The sequence below is a fragment of the Ictidomys tridecemlineatus genome (genome assembly GCF_052094955.1).
Source record: "Ictidomys tridecemlineatus isolate mIctTri1 chromosome 8 unlocalized genomic scaffold, mIctTri1.hap1 SUPER_8_unloc_1, whole genome shotgun sequence".
In the NCBI taxonomy this organism is placed as follows: domain Eukaryota; kingdom Metazoa; phylum Chordata; class Mammalia; order Rodentia; family Sciuridae; genus Ictidomys; species Ictidomys tridecemlineatus.
Window position 1 is genome coordinate 63,867 of NW_027520958.1, and position 15,518 is coordinate 79,384.

Below are 15,518 nucleotides of genomic sequence, written 5' to 3' on the forward strand. Positions count from 1 at the left end.
ATATAGAAGCTTTTCCTAAGAATGCAGGGAGTATGAAATTTCTAAGGCTATCTTGCTGTTTTCTCCATTAAACCCCTTGTCTTAAAAAAAAAAAAAAATCTTGAATCTATATTAATCTTTGTGATTTTCTGAGTACCTGTATAACATATTTTTCTCAAGAATGCAGTGAGGTCGCCGTTTCCAAGAGCTCTTAAATTCAGAAATATAAGAAGTGAGTTTCCAGGCATTGAAACCCAAAGGCTCACCTAGACACGATGGAGTGAGCAGAATATATAAAAATCTCTCATGACAAATCTGAACTCTGCTTTTCCCAACCATGTGAAGTCTACTGGAATCAGATTCCAAGTAATTTGGCAAGTGGAAGCCAAATATATAGTTTGATATTCTTCTCGGGAGTAAGCCGTGTGATGTTACAGGAAGGCAGATTTTAGTGCTGCATTTCTGATTGTATCCCCCCAAAAGTTGTTCCATGCATATCATGCAAGAATGTAACCTCCAAAAAATGAATAAATAAAAAAGAGGAAATTTGACGTAAGAAGGCTGGATAATATTTGCATGTTCGTGTGTTTTTACCACACCTCATACCTTCTTATTTCTTCCTTGCTCTGATTTGAAGCATATGCTTTCATTTTTCATTTTGGCTTACTATGTTATCACTTAATAATAATTCAGTAAATTTACTTAGAACAAGAAAGTCACGTAATGACTCATGTCTTAGAGATGCTTTCAAATAAAAGTAATTGTGCATTTTGTACCATAGAGTATTCCCAGTGTTTCCTAGAATTGTTGCAACTGACGCTGGAAGCTTTGAAATAGAGCAGGAGGCATAAGGGCTGTGGCTTGTGACCCTTCCCAAAGTATGTAAGATTGATAGACATTGAATGCAGATAAAGAACTATGCATCATTGAATTTTTTCCTGTCACTAAAATGCTAGTAGAGCTCAAGGAATTGTGAGTCTCTTTGTCTACAGTACAGGAAAAATAAGAAATTTAAAGACTTGAGTTCCATACAATTTCTGATAACATACCTTAGGTTCTCAGCTTAAAAACACAAAAAGAGAAATGTCATCATTTTCCATAGCATTTGGAAACTTTTCATAGGTTGGAAACTTTACTATCAGAGCTCATCAGTTCTCAGACATTTATATGTTTTGAATACTTGGCCAATGTGACTCTGGGATGCGTCCTCCAGTTGTTGTTTCAGTGATTTTGTTCATGCCTAACAACTGGTGGCGTCTTAATTTTGGTCAAATAATGTAAATGTTAAGGTGAAATTTAGAAATAAGAAAGGAAAAGCTGATATGTGTGTAGCTACTAGGTGTTTTTCTTCCTTTTTTTTTTTTTTTTATTTTTGTAAAGTAAAACAAAAGATAAACCAAAAGGTTCTAGCTTAAGTTAGGTAAAATCAAAGAGGAGAAAAAAAGAAGATAATATTGCTAATACTTCACTGCCACCTGTAATTTCCAAAACAACTAAGAGCATTTTTATTAAAATTAACTTTATTGACATTTATATTAAGTTATATAGTCGATATTAAATAATTCAATCTATATTATGTTAAATTTACTTTGTTAAATTGTATTAATTTAAATAAAATTTAATGAATTTTTAAATATAAATCATAGTATAATTTAATATAAATGGAATTTATATTAAATTATCAATAAATTTAATATTTATTGATAATTTAATATAAACAATATCAATTAATAAAATAAATTTAGATCAAACCATAGTATTAATAAAAGAAATTTAAATAATACTACTAATAAGATTAATTTAAATTAGATTAATTTATATTAAATGATAGTATAATTTGTATTTCAAAATATATTAAATTTTGTTTAAATTAATTTTAATAAAAAGGTTCTGAATGGTTTTAGAAACTACAGGTGTCGGAGAAGTATGTGCTATGCAATCTGCTTTTTCTCTTCTCTGATTTCACCTACTTAAGCTAGAAACTTTTGATTCATCTTTTACCTTAATTTATCAAAAGGTTGTAACTACTCCTATTTTAAAGCTTTTCATCTTTCAAAAACTGTTGTTAGCTTATTTCTCTCCCCAACTTGTTTTGATCCAATGTTTTATAAAATGTGTTTATAAGAATTATTGTAGAGCCCCCAATAGTATGTAGATAAGCAGTCCAGATATTTAATGATACATTCTTACTAATTAACTTTTCCATTGGCAATGGATCACGTGATCCCACTTTGGGGTTGACTCAGAAATACTCTTCCTTCTGGACATGTTTATCATCTGGAAAACTCAATTAATGTGAAGTGACTTTCGTAGAGAAATGGAAATCGGCAAAATGGATAGGGGTCATAGAATTTGGATTCAAGGCATCTTAGAATTTATCCACTAAGCTTCCTGTTTAGGTCCTCCCCATTGGAATTTTCGCTTGGTAGTTGTACAGTGTTATCTTGGATAAACTAAATATTCTCAACGTTTTGCAACACTATATTTGGTTTTCATGTACTCTAAATCGGAGACATCCTTCTTATGGGTTGGGTTTTTCTTGTTTCCTGTAATTACATGTATCGTTTTTATCTTAATGCCATTAAGTGAGGTTGGAACTAGTGGTTCAAGAAGGCTGCTCTGTACAGTTGCTCGCTAAAGTACATCAGAATTGATAACTGGTGATGATTATCTGCTACATTGGAACAAAATTCTATAAACAAAAAGTGCTACAAAAAACAAAACAAATTTTTTTTTTAAAGTACTATAGCAAAAAATCACAACAACAACAACAACTAAAGAAATAAAATAAAATACCCAGTAGCTATCCACTTACATATACCAGCTGTTTTGCTTTCTCTTTTTGTCTACAAACACATGAGTACTTTTTCAAAAGGCCATGCTGTAAAACATAAAAAAAAAAAAGGGTTATGGCTTCTTTAGAATAATGCTAAATATTTAGAAGATCCTGGAGTACAGCTCTGGCCCTATTGTCCGGGGACACTGGCAACGGTGTAAAGGTGGGTTTAAAAAGAGGATGCCCTGGTCCACCAAGTCCAACTCCAGCTAGGTTACTAAGAGGCACAGCTGCAGAACGTGGAACCAAGAGTGGATTCCCGTTGGTGCTTCTGCCAGCTCTTAATTTGGCTCCATCTTTAACATTTCCTGGTAAAGAGTTCTGGGAAAGAACTCTGAAGCACAGGTTGTTGATTTGGTTTCAGAGGTATGTCGGGGACACTTTTTGAAGCCCCTCCAAGCCAACTCCTCATCCACTTACCGACACCACCATAAGAATCTTTATTCAGCAAGTGCTGCATTTGGTCCTTTGGAATGTCCAGGATGCTCCCCATCAACTGCAATGCTTCAGGACGTTTGCCTTTTGGTGTCTGGAGATGAGCGATAAAAAGGTTTTGCATGAGGACTTTGTCCACTTTTCCTTCTGCGCTGTTGCCCAAAGTGGACGATTTCTGTTGTGCGTGGTCCAACATTTCTTTTCGGGGCTCCTTTTGTTTTTTCAGTTCTTCCATCTGTTCTTCCTCGAGATCTAAGTCTTCTCTCGGTCTGGAAGCAGAATCCAACAGAGCATTCGCTTGATCCAAACGTTCCCGCAGTGATGCTACTTCTCCTTCTAGCTTTTCGGCCTTGTTCTTCCATTCAGCTATTGACTGTTTTTCTTTGGCTAATTCGGCAGAATGCAGAGCTTTCTCTTCTTCTTGGAAGTGCTCTAGAACCCTTTTCAGGCTACTTGATGACAGGGCACACTGTACTTCTTGGTCCCGTAAGTGTTGAACCTCGTTTTCTCTTAGGATTTTTACTTTGGTCTCTTGAAAAATATCAGAATTCAATGTTTGAGCATCTCCTCTCTCACCAGGCAACTGGGCTTTTAGTTCTTCAATAGTTTTCTGCAAGTTCTTAATTTCCTCCTCTAAAATTAACTGGCTATACGCAGCATTCATCTGCTCATATTGGTACTTAAATTCATCCATTTCCTCCTCCTGCTCCTGTAAAGACTGAAGTAGTTGCATTTTACGCTGGTTTTGATTTTCAGTTATATTCAGATGGTCTTGAATTTCATCTTCCAGATGATTTTTGACTATATTCAGTTGAGATACCTCCAATTCTAGTTCTGTGATAGCATCAAGAGCTTCAGGCTCAGCCACTGGTACAGCTTGATTGTGCTGTTCCCGAAGTATTTCCAGTTCTACTCGCAGATAGTTGTTTTCTGCTTTCACGTAGGTAAGACTTCTGTCCTTTCTTTCAAGGGATTGCCTTAAAGTTTCATTTTCTCTTAAGGCCTGAGAACACTTATCTAAATCCTTTTGTAGTTGTGAACTTTTTTCTTCGAGTTTTTCAATAAAAACTTCTTTCTCATTTATGACTTGTGTCAATCGCTCCTCTTCTTCTATGTAAGATGCCAAAATTTCCTCAGTTTCTTTTTCATCAGCAGTCATTTGCTCAATATTCTTTTTGAGTCCTGCTATTTCAAAGTCCTTCTCTTGATTGAGTTGAAGTGCACATTCGTGTTTCAGCTTTAAGTAAGAGGTCTTCAAATTGTGTGCATTGGAGAGTTCCTCAATAGTCTGCCTGTGATTATTTGCTTCTTCCAACAGTCTTTTTTCTGCCTGGTGCAGTTTGGCTTCAGTCTCTTCTTTGTCTCTTTGGAGAGTCTCCGTGATAGTGTCTCTTTCTTGAGAGATCTGATTGTAAGCAGCAATAGATTCTTCCAACTTACGCCTTACATCGTCACGTGCTAAAATCAACATTTCATTTTCCGTCTTGAGTTCAACAGCAACTCTCGTTAAGTTTTCATTGAGCTGTTCCTCTTGAGAAAGATTTTGCCTTAGGTTGCTCACTTCAGCTTCTCGTTCTTTAAGCATGTCATCCTTCCAGTGACTGTTCGAGTCTTCGTTCAGAGAAGTTGGATACTTACTCTTAAATCCAGACAGCTCCTCTTCAAGTTGTCTAATGTGATCCTTAAGCCCCAGGTTTTCCTGCTGGAGGTTTAAACTATTTTTTTGTGACTGATTTAGCTGATCTACTAAATCTTCCACTTTACCTTCAAGCTTCTGCTTAGTTAAATGCAAATCACTGAGGCTCTGCGCATTCTCAGTTAACTTCTCCTTCTGCACATGCAACTCTTGGGATATGTTCATTTGCTCATCCTCAAGTTGACGAACTCTCTTTTTTCCATCATCTCGATCTTGTTCCAACTTCTTGATGACAAGGTCTCCTTCATTTTGTTGTTTGGATAGCTCATCTTGTATCAAAATCATGTGCTTTGTAGCTTCCTGATTCTGATGATCCAGTTCTTCTAACTCAGCTATCAGCATTTTCTTCTCATTGGTAGTCTGATTCAGTTCTTCCTCCTTTGCCTTCAAGTGAAGTTTTAAGTCTAGTAATTGTACATTCAAATTCACGTCTGTTGAAGCTCTGCTTTTCATGACTTGATAGTCACAGCTCAATTTTGACAGTGACATCTGAAGTTCCTCTTTTTCTTGACTCAATGATGACTTCTCTTTTTCTAAAGCTTCAACATGCATTTTAAGTTTCAGATTGTCTTCAGCAAGGCGGTTATCCTGGTTTAAACCACTTAGTCTCACGATTTCCTTCTCCGCATCAGCCAGGGCTCGTTGAAGCCTGAGCACTTCTTCCACTGCTGAATGCTGAGGAAGGGTTCTTCCCTTTTCTGCCACAGTAGAACTCTGCTCCCAAACTGAAATTTCATGCTGATGATCATCTATGTCTGGACTGTGGTTTGGTTGAAGAGTCTTGATAGTATTTAGTACTTTGCAGATTTCACTCGAGTCAGAATGGTGTGTTCCCTGAGCCTCAGCAATCTGCCTCGAGTGGCCAACTTCAGATTCCTGTTTTGCAACTTCAGTTGATAATCTGTTTGTTTCTTGTTGTGATACAATTATGTCACTAAAGTCCGTGTCATCATCACGAAAGGCTGAAGAATGACTACCGATCAGGGAACCGAACGGAGCCGGTGCGGTTGTTGTTGGCACACCACAAGCTCCCGAGCGTACTGATTGAGCAGCTGCCCGTAGTTGGAACATTTGATCTTGCAGTACAGTCTGTCCTGCTTTAAGATGGCTGACCTCTACCTCTTTCTGTTGCAGTTGATCTTGGCAACTTACAGACTGATGGTTTCTTTGTAGCTCTGGCGCTTCATGCTTTTCTTCCAGGTCAGTACAATACTTTTTCGGTCTTTCATTCTCACATCTTAGTGTGGAATCAGTGGTTTCCATTTCCTTTCTCCGACAATGATGTAAAGCTGCTTCTGGGTCTCCTAAGTCATCCAGAAGCATGTCCCTGGTGAGGGTGGAGCTATGGCCGGTGAGGAAAGCCAAGCTGCTCCCCACCTGAGCCAAGAAGTGGCCCAAGCCTGAGCCCAGGCCTCCAAACCAGGCCGACATCGTGGCCACTTCAGCGAGCCATCGGACCAGCTCTGAGAAGCGCGTCCATCACCATCCACTTCTCTGCCCCAAACGTCCTCCGGCGTTGCCGGGGTCAATTATGACCCAAGCGCTCAGAATTCCTCAGAGCGCGGGGTTCCTGGGGCTCCACCAACCACCAATCATCCCTTCCTGCCTGTAAACTCAGAAGCCTGTCCTGCGCTTTGACCAGGGACCTGCAGCCAGTAGCACACTCACCCCCTGCAGGGCCTCTGCTTCTTCCCTGCACTTGCCTGTCAGCTATTGGCTCACGGGATTGGGCAGGGGTGGCTGGGAGGAGCTAGAGATCCAGGAAAGTGTCCTAGTTTGAGTCCCAAGGCAGGACTTCCTGTGGAGCCAGGAAGAATCAATGTTGTAGATGAAATCCAAAGGTAGTTCACTGGACAGTTCCCTCTTGTCTGGGAGAGGTGGGCTTTTTGTCCCATTCAGTTGCATTCAGTTGACGAGGTGAGGTCTCGCTCCACATTAGAGAATGGAATCTATTTAACTAAAAGTCCCCGATTCAAAAGTAAATGTCACCCCATAACACCAGCACAGACACACCCAGAATAAAAGTTGGCCAAGCATCTGGGCATCGTAGCCCAGGCGACTTAACATATACAATTAACCATCACAAAGTCTTAATCAGTCTCAGAATTCAAATTATAATATGGATTAGATTTCACTAAAGAACCATCTTTACCCTTTCCAAAAGTAAATTTTTGCTGTTAATCTATACATTTTCGAGTTCATTTGAACATTATTTGGTCCTTGTTAATTCTGATTGAAGTTTATTTAAGTGCTCAAAAATTCCGCTTAAATTTCACTTAAGAAAATTTGTTTTAGAGCCAATGGGTTGATGTCCACTTAACCTATTGTTGTTTATCAGTGCCAAATATAATCCAGGTTTCAAGAGTCCAGAGTGAAATAAAAAGTTGAGAAATTTTCTACTATGGAGTAACAATCCTAAATGTAATTCCCATACCTCTGAGGATCAGAAGGAGTTAAGATAAGGCCCTGCTTTCCAAGGTGTTTAAATTCCAACAAGTTAATGAGGAGGCAGTTTTGTAGAGTTGGGGACAAAGCAAGGAGATGAAGCACGTGGGCTGTAACAGACATACCCATTGGGACCAGAGCAATTTTGGAGCTAAACTGACAGAGCGCAATTATAAGACCTCTCTCACAAGCATGAGTTGAACAGTAAATGACAACATAGTGTGTAGTTCTCACCTGATGGCTGGTGCAGAGAAAGTGGCCAACAAACAGAGCCTGCTGCCACTTTGTTCCTATTTGCTTTTTGTTTTGTTTAGGATCATTTTCCTTATTACCCTTTAGAAGGGGTTTGGGTTTGCTCCCATTACTCTCTTCCCAGAGCCCATTTTCAGGAGACTCTTTTCCTTGAGCTGTTCTTTCTCTATGTCTGTTCAGGAAACAAAACCTCAAGGTGGCAGAAATAAAATTTAAAAAAAGGAAGAATTTTTGGAAAATTAATGGTTAAGTAGATCCTAAGGATTATATGAATCACCTCATAATGTCTCTTGCCTTCAAGATAGAGCAAGTAGACATAATTACTCCGATTGCTATCAGAAACTAGTGACTGCATTTGTGTCCTGGGCTAGAAAAGGAAATCTTCTTGGTCCTTCTTATTCATCTCCAAATCTGAGAGAGAAGTCAGGCCTGTGTTAGTCAGTCTCTCCTCATAAAAGACTAATATAAAAATTTAAGCCCCTTTTAGCATCTGCTGAAGTGAGAATCCACGCTGTACCCCAGCTGTGTCTACTGTTGAAGAAGGCGTCAACAATACCAAGTGTCCTTTTCTCCCTTTAGACCATTCCTCCTGTGTGTGTGTGTGTGTGTGTGTTTGAGTGTGTGTGTGTGTGTGTGTATGTGTGTGTGTGTGAGAAGACTTTTTCATCACTTTGACAACATACCTGAGAAAAATAAATGAGTAAATATTTATTTTGATTCAATTTCAGGCTCCATTGCTGTGGCCTGAAGTGAGGCAGATTACCATGGCAGAGAGCCTGGCTTCAAAACAGAGATTCTCAATTCATGGAGATCAGGGAAATGGTGAGGGGAAGAGAGGACTGAGGAATATGATGTACCCGTCCAGGGAATCAACTCCAATGGCCTACCCTCCAACTAGGCCCTACCGCCCCCACAGTTTTGACCAACTCCCAATAGTCCTGTCCAATCATGAACCCATCAGTGGATTGATCCACAGATGAGGTTAGAGCTCAGGATTCGATTCACCTTTCTGTAGAGTCCGTTCTGAATGCTGGTAGGTTGGGGTCCAAGCTTTCAACACATGACCTTTGGGCAACATTCCAGATCCAAATTATAGCAGGGTGCCTCCTTCTCTTTAGGTGTTCTGTGTTTGTTTATTGTTTTCAATCACAAATAATGATCCTTTTTCAGTGTAAGACCTATCACATTTGGCTTGAATGTGGTTCCAGTGGTGGTTGCTCCTCCTGCTGAAAGGCATTTCTGATCACTCAGATTCAGTCTTCTGGCATGGTTCGCTCTGACCACAGCTGTTTGTCATTTTATATTTCTATCTGAGAGAGAAACCTACCTACTGTATTCGAAACTGACCATCCAAATGAAAGCATTTCTCTTCTTCCAAATATGTTTGGAATGTTCCTGGAAGCTATGGGGGATATGGAGGGAAAACCCCGGCTCATTCGCGAGCACATGTGACAAAAAGCATCCAATAATCATAAGGGTATCCTTATACATATATTCAGTGCCCCAAAAGCACAAGGTATTGTGATAGGTATTGTGAACAACATAAAGCTGTGTTATATACATTTCCTGCTGTGAAGTGCAATCGAATACAGTCAATCAGTGGAGAAGATGTTCCATAGAGTGATCCTTGAATTATAATGCAAGGCCAGCCATTGATGACTGTGGTGGTGAGGATCTCATATGGGGCAAAAGACTGAGTAAGAAAGAATAAGCCAGAAGTAGAGAGCCCTGAATAATGTGGCTTTGTTAAAACACAGTTGAAGGTTAAAGTAATGAAAGCTTTTTGAGTCTATAAACATAGGGTGATAAATTCTATGCAAGACATTAAGTTGGTACTTCTTTTAATACCTCATAATTCATTCAAACATTTTCTTATAGATTTCAGTAGAATTTTTAAATCTCTTCAATATGGGCCTCGTCTCTTCTTGTTTCTTTTTTTAAATGTTTATTGGTTGCTCAAAACATTACAACGATCTTGACATATCATATTTCATACATTTGATTCAAGTGGGGTATGAATTCTTACTTTTACCACGTGTACAGTTTGCAGGATCACATTGGTTATACGTCCAAGTTGATACATACTGCCACACTAGTGTCTGTTATATTCTGCTGCCTTTTCTATTCCCTCCCTATCCCCCCTTCTGTCCCCTCCCCTCCCATAATCTCTCTCTACCCCAGCTACTGTAATTCATTTCTCTCCTTTTTTCCCCTTTCCCCTCACATCCTCTTATATGTAATTTTGTATAACAATGAGGGTATCCTTCCATTTCCATGAAATTTCCCCTTCTCTCTCCCATTCCCTCCCACCTCTTGTCCCTTCCAATTGGTAATCTTCTTTTCATGCTCTTCCAGCCTGCTCTGTTTTGAGTCCCCCTCCTTATATGAAAGAAGACATTCAGCATTTCTTTTCTAGGGATTGGCTAACTTCACTTAGCATAATCTCCTCTAATGCCATCCATTTCCCTGCAAATGCCGTGGTTTTGTTATTTTTTAGTGCTGAGTAATATTCCACCGTGTACAAATGCCACATTTTTTTAATCCATTCATCTGTTGACTGGCATCTAGGTTGGTTCCACATTCTAGCTATTGTGAATTGTGCTGCTATGAGCCTTGATGTAGCTGTATCCCTATAGTATGCTCTTTTTAGGTCTTTGGGAATAGTCCGAGAAGGGGAATAGCTGGGTCGAATGGTGGTTCCATTCCCAGCTTTCCCAGGAATCTCCATAATGCTTTCCAAATTGGCTGCACCAATTTGCAGTCGCACCAGCAATGTACAAGTGTACCTTTTCCCCCACATCCTTGCCAGCACTTGTTGTTGTTTGACTTCCTAATGGCTGCCATTCTTACTGGACTGATTTGGTGTCTTAGAGTGGTTTGAATTTGCATTTCTCTGATTGCTAGAGAGGGTGGGCATTTTTTCCGTGTATTTTTTGATTAATTGTATATCCTTCTCTGAGAAGTGTCTGTTCAGGTCCTTGGCCCATTTGTTGATTGGGTTGTTTGTTTTCTTAATGTTTAATTTTTGAGTTGTTTGTATACTCTGGATATTAGGGCTCGGCACATTTGTATTTTTAAGAATTGGCATAATCAATGAAATGTTCCGCACACGTTTGTAGGAAGATTAACATAACACTCCAGTGACAATACAGTAGTAGAAGGATTGATTTGGACTGACAAGTTGTTCAGTGAATGATATATTACCCATAAATTTGAATTCTCATTATCATAAGGAAGCAAGGTGAAAATAAGAATTTAAGAGAGTGTTGGGGATGTGGCTCAAGTAGTAGCTCCTTCACCTAGCATGCGTGAGGCATGGGGTTTGATCCTCAGCACTACCTAAAAAAATAAATAAAATAAAGATGTTGTGTCCACTAAAGGCTAAATAATCAATATTTTTAAAATAGAATGTAAAATAGTCCATAAATGTTATATACAAACTGTGAAAGTAGATTCTTCAACAGATTAATTGTCTACCTCGAACTAGAATCAGTTGCCTACTGATTTGCCTGGATGATGTTCTCAATTCTGTTTTTTTTTTTTTTTTTTTTCATTCCACTGGGCAAACATCTGCAGGGCTTTCTTGATGGCAACATAGTGATTACTGAGCTCTACCCTATTAGAAATACAACTAGTTTTCAACTCATGAAAGTCTATAAAAGCCACTTTTTTAGAAGTCTCTAAACTTTGGAACTATTCAATGATACTCTATTTTTGCCAGCAATACACAATATATATATTTTTTAATGTAAAGGGCAAGGTATTGAACAGACACTTCACAGAAGAAGCAATACAATCAATAAATACATGAAAAAAATGTTCAACTTCACTAGTAATGAGAGAAATGCAAATCAAAACTACTCTAAGATTTCATCTCACTTCAATCAGAATGGCAATCATCAAGAATATCAGCAATAATAAATGTTGGCGAGGATGTGGGGGTAAAAGGTACACGTATACATTGCTGGTGGCACTGCAAATTGATGCAGCCAGTCTGAAAAGCAGTATGAAAATTCCTCGGAAAACTGGGATCGGAAGCATCCTTTGACCCAGCTATCCCACTCATTGGTTTATAACTAGAGGACTTAAAATCAGTATACTAAAAATTCATTAAACTTCATTTAAATTAATACAATTTAACAAAGTGAATTTAAATAACATTTAATATAGATTAAGTCATTTAATATTAAGTATATAATAAAAATATTAATAAAATTAATTTTAATAAAAATCCTCTTAGTGGTTTTAGAAACTACAGGTATCAGAGAAATATTAGCTATATATTCTACTTTTGTCTGTTGTCTCATTTTGCCTAACTTAAGCTAGAAACTTTTGTTTATCTTTTATCTTAATTTACCAAGATAAAAATGGGAAGACAAAACACCCAGTAGCTACACACATCAGCTTTTCCTTTGTTTTTTCTAAATTTTGCCTTAACATTGACATTATTTTATCCAGTATCCAGGTATTATGTTTTTATGTTAAAAGCATATGCCGTTTGATTTCAATCTCTTTTCAAATACATATATCTAAATCCCTGTTGCTTCTGTCATACTCACCAGATGACTATTATAGTATTTTAATTTAATCCCATCTTGATTTTTGCTTTAATCTAACAATTATTTGGAATTGTTTCTATGGCCCTAATTTCATTGTATATGGAATTTTTTTTTTTTTTTTTTGAGGAGTCAAAATTCTTCTAATTTTACATGCACAAGGAATTGCAGCGTGTGTGATAACACCTTTACGGAATTGGCTGGCGTTTTCATTGTGGTCTAGGGCGTGGTAAATTTTGGTGGCTGTAGCCTGTGTGTTTGAACATGATATGTAGTTTTGTGTGCATGGTACAACTTCTTGGTATAGCTACTCAGTCAGGCTTCTTAAGTGCATTACACAGCTCTTCTCTATCCCCTCCCTGCTTGTTGGTGGTTCCTTGTTTGGGTTCTGAGAGAGGGATGTTCAGTTTATGCCTTTTAATCTGCAGGGTTTCCCATGTTTTTGCTCTATATACCCCACGGTGTGGTACCCCAGATAACTATCTTATTGTTGTCCTGTGCTCTGTGATCCCTGGTATGTAATACTGAAAGCATGAAGCAGCCTGTTACCTCTCAGCTTCTGGAAGTGAACTGTTTTCTTGCACGTTCTATATTTGCTTTTGTCTTTTCAACTTGATCTACTCTTTCATAATCTATTTTTGTGTTCAGTCCTTGAAATTCTCATTCTTATTTTGGATCACTGAGCATTTCAAATGTCCTCTTCTAATTTCTATGAGGATTTGGTGGTAGAAGGAGAAAGAGAGGTGAAACATGCTCATTTTCAGCCTTTAAGATTGAACTTCAAATCTTAGTGTAGTTTTGATTTTCACTTCTCTAAGTGCTAGTGATGATGAGCATATTTGCATCTATTTGTTGATTAATTTTATATCATCTGGGGAGAAGTGTCTGTTCAGGTCCGTGGCCCATTTATTGAATGGGTCATTTTATTTATTTATTTATTTGTTTGTTTGTTTGTTTGTTTGTTTGTGTGTGTGTGTGTGTGTGTGTGTGTGTGTGTATTTAGATTTGTGAGTTCTTTCTATACCCTAGAGATTAGTGCTCTATCTGATGTGTGATGGGGCAAAACTTTTCTCCCAAGATGTAGGATCTCTATTCACCTCCCAGATTGTTTGTTTTGTGGAGAAGAAACTTTTTTAGTTTGCATCTATCTCATTTATTGATACTGGATTTTAATTCTTGTGCTATAGGAGTCTTATTAAGGAATTTTGGGACTAATCCCATATGATTGGAATTAGGGCCTACTTTTTCTTCTGTTACATGCAAGGTCTCTGGTTTTATTCCTAGGTCCTTGAATCATTTGAGTGGAGTTTTGTGCATGGTGAGAGATAGGGGTTTAATTGCACCTCCCTCCAGTTAGAATGTCAGCGATTTTTGAAAATGGCAGCTATTATGAAGACAACAACAATAAGTGTTGGTGAGGATTTCAGGAAACATGTACACTCCTACACTGTCGGTGGGACTGTAGATTGGTGCAGCCAATATGGAAAGCAGTTTGGAGATTCCCTGGAAATTTGGGAGTAGAACCACCATTTGACCTAGCTATCCCTCTTTTTGGTCTATACCCAAAGGACTTAACAACTGCAAACTACAGGGACACAGCCACATCAATGTTTATAGCAGCAAAATTCACATTAGCTAAATTGTGGAAACAACTTAGTAGATGAATGCATAAAAAATGTGGCATTTATACACAATTAATATTACTCAGATACTTACCCTCTCGCTCAGTCCAGGAGACGCTAGCGACCTTCACTACCTCTGTCAGAGCCTGGTTGGGACAGCTGGTGCCTCGGAGAGGACAGGCTGATCCTGCCTGCCTCCCATGTACCCTTTGTCACAGGGAGCGACATTAATGTGAGACCAAATAAAATCCAGTCATAGACATTAATAGAATATCTCAAAAAAGTATTTAATAAAAAGGCTAGCAAATACAGGGTCTTTAATGAAACTTTAATAAAATTTATGAGACAAGGAAACTGAAAGCACAATATTTTCTTAGGAACTTTTCTGTTTGGTGTTATTCTTTACAATATAGAAGCTTTTCCTAAGAATGCAGGGAGTATGAAATTTCTAAGGCTATCTTGCTGTTTTCTCCATTAAACCCCTTGTCTTAAAAAAAAAAAAAATCTTGAATCTATATTAATCTTTGTGATTTTCTGAGTACCTGTATAACATATTTTTCTCAAGAATGCAGTGAGGTCGCCGTTTCCAAGAGCTCTTAAATTCAGAAATATAAGAAGTGAGTTTCCAGGCATTGAAACCCAAAGGCTCACCTAGACACGATGGAGTGAGCAGAATATATAAAAATCTCTCATGACAAATCTGAACTCTGCTTTTCCCAACCATGTGAAGTCTACTGGAATCAGATTCCAAGTAATTTGGCAAGTGGAAGCCAAATATATAGTTTGATATTCTTCTCGGGAGTAAGCCGTGTGATGTTACAGGAAGGCAGATTTTAGTGCTGCATTTCTGATTGTATCCCCCCAAAAGTTGTTCCATGCATATCATGCAAGAATGTAACCTCCAAAAAATGAATAAATAAAAAAGAGGAAATTTGACGTAAGAAGGCTGGATAATATTTGCATGTTCGTGTGTTTTTACCACACCTCATACCTTCTTATTTCTTCCTTGCTCTGATTTGAAGCATATGCTTTCATTTTTCATTTTGGCTTACTATGTTATCACTTAATAATAATTCAGTAAATTTACTTAGAACAAGAAAGTCACGTAATGACTCATGTCTTAGAGATGCTTTCAAATAAAAGTAATTGTGCATTTTGTACCATAGAGTATTCCCAGTGTTTCCTAGAATTGTTGCAACTGACGCTGGAAGCTTTGAAATAGAGCAGGAGGCATAAGGGCTGTGGCTTGTGACCCTTCCCAAAGTATGTAAGATTGATAGACATTGAATGCAGATAAAGAACTATGCATCATTGAATTTTTTCCTGTCACTAAAATGCTAGTAGAGCTCAAGGAATTGTGAGTCTCTTTGTCTACAGTACAGGAAAAATAAGAAATTTAAAGACTTGAGTTCCATACAATTTCTGATAACATACCTTAGGTTCTCAGCTTAAAAACACAAAAAGAGAAATGTCATCATTTTCCATAGCATTTGGAAACTTTTCATAGGTTGGAAACTTTACTATCAGAGCTCATCAGTTCTCAGACATTTATATGTTTTGAATACTTGGCCAATGTGACTCTGGGATGCGTCCTCCAGTTGTTGTTTCAGTGATTTTGTTCATGCCTAACAACTGGTGGCGTCTTAATTTTGGTCAAATAATGTAAATGTTAAGGTGAAATTTAGAAATAAGAAAGG

The 15,518-nt window shown here is 37.9% G+C and overlaps 1 pseudogene; it reads right to left on the reverse strand.

The window, feature by feature from the left end:
- Positions 1-2,564: 2,564 nt before the first annotated feature.
- LOC144372286 (thyroid receptor-interacting protein 11 pseudogene) lies at positions 2,565-6,377 on the reverse strand (annotated as a pseudogene).
- Between the last annotated feature and the right edge of the window lie 9,141 nt (positions 6,378-15,518).